General features: G+C 42.9%; 1 long non-coding RNA gene across 1 annotated transcript; it reads right to left on the bottom strand.

Annotated features, from left to right (window-relative positions):
* Nucleotides 1-3735: 3735 nt before the first annotated feature.
* Nucleotides 3736-7030, bottom strand: LOC127322157 (uncharacterized). The gene is made up of 4 exons (XR_007864556.1): nt 6530-7030; nt 5986-6428; nt 5812-5898; nt 3736-4113 (listed from the first exon to the last, which is right to left on the bottom strand). It is a non-coding gene; the product is annotated as an uncharacterized lncRNA (long non-coding RNA).
* Between the last annotated feature and the right edge of the window lie 472 nt (nt 7031-7502).

Here is a 7502-nt window from a genome sequence, read left to right as displayed (position 1 = left end):
ACCAGCAGCTAGAAGATAACTTAGTAGCCAGAGGATGTGAGTACCTTTTACCTTACATCCCGGGTAACGGCGCCAGAAAAGAGCTTGATGTCTACGCACGCTTCTATTCTTGTAGACAGTGTTGGGCCTCCAAGTGCAGAGGTTTGTAGAACAGCAGCAAGTTTCCCTTAAGTGAATCACCCAAGGTTTATCAAACTCAGGGAGGTAGAGGTCAAAGATATCCCTCTCAAGTAACCCTGCAATTACGATACAAGAAGTCACTTGTGTCCCCAACACACCCAATACACTTGTCAGGTGTATAGGTGCACTAGTTCGGCGAAGAGATAGTGAAATACAAGTAATATGGATGATTATGAGTAGTAATTGCAACTGAAATAAAAATGGCAGCAAGCAAACTTGTAGCAGAAGTGGTTGTAAACGGTGTTTCAATGCTTGGAAACAAGGCATAGGGATCATACTTTCACTAATGGACACTCTAGACAATGATATCATAATTGAATACATAAATATTATCTCCTCACACATGCTACTCTGAATCACTCTCCGGTTGGATAACAAACACAAATTCACTGCGTAGGGCTGCAAAAGCACTCCTTAAAGTTCGTGTTCCCAATCTATGGACGCTCCATGCTACACTTCGAACATACAAAGATGATACTAACAAGACACCACAATTCATAAGTATTGAGACACACACGGTATGCACACCATGGGACAAGGTGTCCCTGGAGATCACATAATAAAACCACTTGAGTAGCATAATAGTTGAAGAATAACATCTACTTATTCAACTAGATTACAAATCTCACGATCACATAAAGATCACACCATGAGAGAGAGAGATAGACCACATAGCTACCGGTAAAGCCCTCAGCCTCGGGGGAGAACTACTCCCCTCCTCATCTTGGGAGTCAACAACGACGATGAAGATGACGGTGGAGTCGATGGAGATGGCTCCGGGGCAATTCCCCGTCCCGACAGGGTGCTGAAACAGAGATTTATGTCCCCTGAAACTTGTCTTCGATGGCGGCGGAGCTACGGAACTTTTCGTCGATGGAGGCTGGTTGATTTAGCGTTTTCGCATCGGGGGCATCTTATAGGCGGAAGGGCAAGGTCGATGGGCGCCAGGGGGCCCCACACCACCCCTTGGCGCGACCAGGGGCTGGGACACGCCAAGGTCAGTGTGTCCGCCTCCTAGCCCTCCTTCGTTTGCCCTCTGGACTTCTTCTTCGTTACAGTAAAATAGGAACTTTGGCTTTTGTTTCGTTCAATTCCGAGAATATTTTCTGTACAACTTTTCTAAAATACAAAACAGCAGAAAACAGGAAATTGACACTGTGGCATCTTGTCAATAGGTTAGTTTCAGAAAATGCATAAATGTGCCACGGAGTGTAAACAAAACATATAGAAATTGGTGTAAAGCAAGCATGAAGCATCAAAAATTATAGATACATTTGCAACGTATCATGTCCATATCTATGTTCACTTCTTATCAGGTTGCCCGAGATTCTTCCATCTTGTTGGGTAATGGGTCACATGCTTATGTTCGTGGTGTTGGCACGGTAGATCTGAAGTTCACTTCGGGGAAGATCATGCACCTAAGGAACGTGCAACATGTCCCTACTATGAACAAGAATCTCGTTAGCGGCTCCCTTCTATGCATAGATGGGTTTAAGGTTGTTCTATAGCCGAAAAAAGTAGTTGTTTCCAAGTTTGAACAATTTCTTGGTAAGGCTATGAGTGCGGAGGCTTGTTTCGTTTTTCGCTCTCTGATTTCAGTAATAAGTCTGTGAACCATATTTGTGGCAGTGATAGTGATGATACCGATGTTTGGCATTCTCGTTTATGTCACATTAATATTGGTTTAATGTGTCGGCTATCCAGTTTAATTTTAATTCTGAATTTCACCATTGCCAAAGGTTTTAAGTGTCATAGTTGTGTGCAATCAAAGCAATCTCGGAAGCCTCACAAGGCGGCCGAGGAGAGAAACTTGCACCTCTAGAACTCATACATTCTGATCTAGGCAGGATGAATGGTGTGTTGACAAAAAGTGGAAAGAGATATTTCATGACATTGATTGATGATGCGACTAGATTTTGCTATGTTTATTTGTTGCAAACTAAAGATGAAACTTTAGACTACTTTAATATTTATAAGGCCGAAGTTGAAAATCAGCTAGAGAGAAAGATCAACCGTCTTAGGTCGGATCGTGGTGGTGAATATTTTTCTAAAATCTTTGATTAATTCTCTGAGGGACATGCCATTATTCATGAGAGAATGTCCCCCTACTCGCCTCAATCAAACGGGATTGCCGAGAGGAAAAACCACAACGCTGACTGAGTTGATGAATTCCATGTTAGCCACTGGTTTGTCAAAGGCATGAGTTCCTAACAAGAATAAATAGAAAACCCCTTACGAGGAGTGGGTTGGGAGAAAACCGTCAATTTCGTATTTCTGCAAATGGGCATGCTTGGACAAAGTCAATATCCAATTATTAAGAAGCGCAAACTCAGACCAAAGACAGTAGATTGTATCTTTCTAAGTTATGCTCCGTGGAGGATAGGCTATAGATTTTTAGTAGGTCAATCTCAGATACATAATATGCATGTTGATACTAATATGAAATCTCGTGATTCAACATTTTTGAGAATATGTTTCTTATGAAAGATATGCATGACATTGCTAGAATTTCTACTGACATAATTTAAAGATATGGTAGCCGTCGTAGGTACATGCGCCGCCGTAGTTAGCTAGTCGCGGTAGGTAGATGCGCGCTAGCTTCTTTTGCTCTGTATGCGATGTATGAACTATGATCTGAACTATGTGTGTGATCTTTAATAACTGAATTTTATCTGAATTTTCCTGAGAGTTATAACGAACGGGAAATTTTAAAAAGTTTAGTTTAGAATTGGGTGGCTGCTCTGCCCAAGTGTTTCTCAAACTAAAAATGCGAGATTCGGGTAAACTAAACTCCTCCGTTTACGGTTTGCGTGTAAGGTAGCCGCTAGAGCTGCTCTCAGAAACCTTCAGGAACCGAACATATATCTCTCTCTCCATATGAAGAAGCAACTGAATCACGTTAGCCCGTATATACTAGTTTTTTGTTTTTTGTTTTGCCAATGAGCCAAAGGCGTACTAGTTGACTAGACAATACCACATACGTGATCGGCTGTACACTCTAGCGCAGAGTGAACACCGGTAGCTCTGCTGTTGGTTGTCATGCATACAGAAGCAAACTCGCTTCTCCCATGACCCACAGTAGCCTGGTGTCTCCTAGTAGATCAACAAGTTCCCTGTGTTATTGATGTGCTATAGCGTCACGTTCCTTTCACCGGTTGCTTTCTCCGACTAACTGGCGGACGAGTGCAGGCAGAACGCATATTTTCTCTTCGCAGATCGTTTCCGAAGCCTCCCATTTCCACAAAGATGAATCAAGAAGTTTTGTAGACGCGCGAATAATGGAAGGCTTGAGCTAACAGAAACTACTATAAGAAAACTATGTACCGAACGAGAAACACAGCCTATGACATTTGCTTCAGCTCTCTTGCGTGATAAAACATTTTGTTGTATTTTCCTTGGATTTGTGGACATGGAGCTATCATATTAACACGGCAGCTCGCCTGTATTTATAAAGAGGCTGTATGTGCATGCGAGTTGTGGGAGCGACAAGAGTAGGTAGGATTGTACCGGTGAATCATCAATTTTATCGAGATACTAATGTAAAATCACCATGGATGAAGAGTGGTGTCTCTGACATGTCATCATTACAGCGGGTCACTAATATTTATTTACGTAATTAAACAGGATAGCGCGGTACGAATGTAAAAATGTTAGGATGCACCCGGTTAGATGTATTTTGTTGAGTGTTTTTTATCTACTTATAGATACATTTTGAAAAAAAAAACACATCCTCGGCATCTGCAGCAACCCTAAATCGTTCTCCTCCGCGGCCCAGTTCGCTGCAACGCCGCTGCTCTCCTTGCCAGCGGGATCAGAGTCGGTAGCCACCGTTCCACCCTCGCCCGCTTGATCGTACGCCACTACCTCAACTCTCAAGGTCAGACCAGTGTCTCAACTCAACTTCATTGTTCTGTACGTCCATCAGAGTAGTGTCTGCAAAACGTATGAGTCAAATTCAGTGTTTTGGAATTTCTATCTCTACTCCCTGATTGAGAACTGTCAAAAGAAATAGAATAGAGGTGTATTTGTTCATGGCAAATCACAAATGCATCTCTGTGTAAGTCTGAAGAATGAAGAGATTAATCACCGCCCCTTCATGACCAAGTATTTCAGAATAACACAAAGTATCAACATTACATTCCATTACCTGAATAATATAAATCCAAGTATTCGTGTAGACCCGTATAGCATGCATACCATCCTTATAGACATATAGTGCTATCTCATCTGTGGTCAAGTATAGCAAGTATATGGCTATTCAGTTGAACGCAAACATCTTTACCGCCTAGAATGTTGCAGCAAATCTATATGTGGTAATGTTCATCTACCTCAACTTCACCCAATGCATATCAAGGCATACATCTCCACAACTGTTTCTTGCTCATTACGAAACGGTACTGCTCAGGGTTAACTAGTACCGTTCCTCGTTTAAATCACTGATTAATCTCCTGTAATATTCTCCTCAATCTTTTTACCTTTATCCTTGTATTGTGATAAAACTTTTAATTGTTAGTTTGTATTTGGTCTGCAGGAAGATATGGCCATTGTGCGCGAGGAGTGTAAGGAGTACCGTGAGAACGCAAGCAAGACGTTGCTAGCGAGGATGACGGATTCAAGTTCTACAATAGTTATGCCCTTTAGAAAGGATATAGTGTGCGGAGAAGTTACGTTGAGTGGGATGGAGCCTACAAGGAGATAAGATCATAGGTTATCTACCGGTGCACCAGTTTGCTCCGTTCGTGGTCGTCACTTCAGCGTACGGAGGACCGCGGCCTCTTTACGGAGGTGTGTACACGGTTGGAGGATACGGCGAAGGACTTTGTTACCCTACATGGGTGGCAGCATAATCGCAGAATTGCTCCTCCTGATTCTTAGTTTTCTGGGCTGCGTCCTGAGTATTTATCCTGTGTCGTTTACTTTGTCGATTCTCTATAACTTGATACCTTTGGTTTGCGGCTGTGTGCATCTCAGTTATGCAGAGGCCGGGTGTAATGCTTAAACCTTTTAAGTAATGAAATCGCCCTTTATCGAAAAAAATTCGGATGAAATTTGTCTGTAGTCGCGAAGGTTGTCGTGAAGAGAAGCACATGAAGAGGAAGAGAGAAGATAGGATACGATACAAATCGTCAACCAGCAGACCATGAGAAGAAGGCATGCAACTAATGGAAATAGAGCAACTAATGGAAATAGAGCACAAACTTGACGCCAAACTAATTACCATAAATGAGGTCTAAGCAACTGTTATCGGTTACAAATCCTTGTGGCTGTGTACTTTAGTGGTGTGGCATGAAAATGTACTGCACACGCATAGATTTCAGTTTTCAGGTTTGTCACAAACATTGATGCTTCCATCGAAGCTAGGACTGAAAGAATTGGTTTGCATCTCAGATTTTCAGTTTGCACGTGTAAATCTGCTACTGTAAAAAATAACTGCTGGTTTGATGATCTAAGTTCATGCTAAATTGCTACCTGTGGGTGACTCATCAAGGCCTGCGATAACGAAAATATGGCGCACTATGCTATTACATTGGTTTATTTTCTTGACATACGATCTCAGCATAAACATTGTATACAATTATGGTACATCAGAGTGAGTCAAAAGATATTTCAAATGAGATGCAACATTTGTACCTCTCCGTCTGTTTGAACTGTCCAAGATAGTTCACCAGTTGATATATCATGAAAGCAACTTTTCCCTTTATATGATCCTACCACGACCTGTCCAAGAGAGTAACCATGAGCTGGCTAGCAAAATGCTTGGTAATTTAGTCTGTCAATTGCTGCTTAGTTCAAGAGTCATGTTACCTCAAAAAAAAAAACAAGAGTTATAGCAGCAGAACACTCCACATTAGTGCAATACATGGTATAGCAGAACACTCCACGGTCAATGTAGGCGTCAGTGTTAACAGAGTTTAATTTCCAATAACCTGTCTTGCATCCACAACATCAGCAAAGAGCTTGTAGGGTCTGGCAAGATATTTCACAGCATCATGTATTTCCGTGCAGCTCATTTTGTAACAATTTGAACAGAGATAAAAATGCAATCATTCCGAAACAGTCCAGAAATCTGGAGTAGCCAATACCTGGGAATCATAGCTGACAAACGAGCTCTCCAAATGTTGATATGATGGTTGGCGCCTGCACAAATCTCAACACCTTCGTATGCCATATTCTCACCCTGTCTATGACAATCAAACGATTACACAATCCACTGGCACGTCCTAGCTACCTCTTCCAATGTTTATGTCCTGTTTATCCCGCAGTTCGATAAACAAAAATCATGAACAAATCTCAACTTCAGCAAAAAATAGCTTATACTAACATCATGATCATGCCACACTAGTCATACCTTTGAACAAGAACAGAAGGTAATTCTCTCCTCCGTCACCGCCCCCATAGAGCCTAAGTGCACGAAGGCATCGTTGTAGGCCAACAGGACGTATGGCTGAAGAAGCTTCTGCGAGCTGGGGCGGTCGCGGCGGCCGGGGCGAAGTCACGGCCTCTCCCCTCTGTCGCGGGGGTGGCCGGGAGAGACGGTGGAAGAATAGGAGCGGTGTCTGGACTCTGAGAAGCTGCTGCGACCTGTAGCGTCTACGACGGCCGGAGCAAAGTTGTGCCCCCTCCCCTCCGTCGCCAGGATCGCCGGGTGAGATAGAGGAGCGGTGGATAGAGAAGCTGCGGCGAGCTAGGGAGACTGCAGCAGCCGGGACGAAGTCGCAGACGCGGCGGCGGCCAGGGCCAAGTCGCTGCCCCTTTCCCTTCCGTGGCTCCGTCCCGGGGATCGCCTGAGAGAAGGTGGATTCGTGGAGCGAATGAGAGCGACAAATGATTGAGTGAGAGATGATAATGTCGTCGGTGAGAGATGATTCGTCTTGTGAGCTGTGTTTTTTTTTTTTTTTTTTTGCTTCAATACACATCAGATGTTTTGGCTATTTAGAAGGACACTCGTTTTTTATAAATTTCGTAAAATAAATTAGAGGTTCCGGTCCTACGGATTTTGGTTCCGGTCTCACAATTTTGGTTCCGTTAGTTTGGTTCCGTCTATCTATCACCGTTAGATCGAGGTCAATGGATGGTTATTAAAAATGCCAATCACTGTAAAACTCGTACTATGAAAATGCTAGATAATTTAACCTCCCAGTCCCAGGAACAGTCTCGACGCTTCATTGTTTGGTGGGAGATGCAATTATGAGCTAATGATTCAGACTAGTACCTGAATTTGTGCAAAATAGTCAATTTTTTGGGACCCGTTTCTGTATGCAAAATAATTTTTAGTTGATAATCCCAAAAGCTGAACACTTAGAGCATCTTCAGTCGCGTTC

Source organism: Lolium perenne, chromosome 4 (assembly GCF_019359855.2).
Source record: "Lolium perenne isolate Kyuss_39 chromosome 4, Kyuss_2.0, whole genome shotgun sequence".
NCBI classification, from domain to species: Eukaryota; Viridiplantae; Streptophyta; class Magnoliopsida; order Poales; family Poaceae; genus Lolium; species Lolium perenne.
The sequence above is the reverse complement of the archived record's forward strand: the minus strand, read 5'-3'. Positions and strand labels throughout refer to the sequence as shown.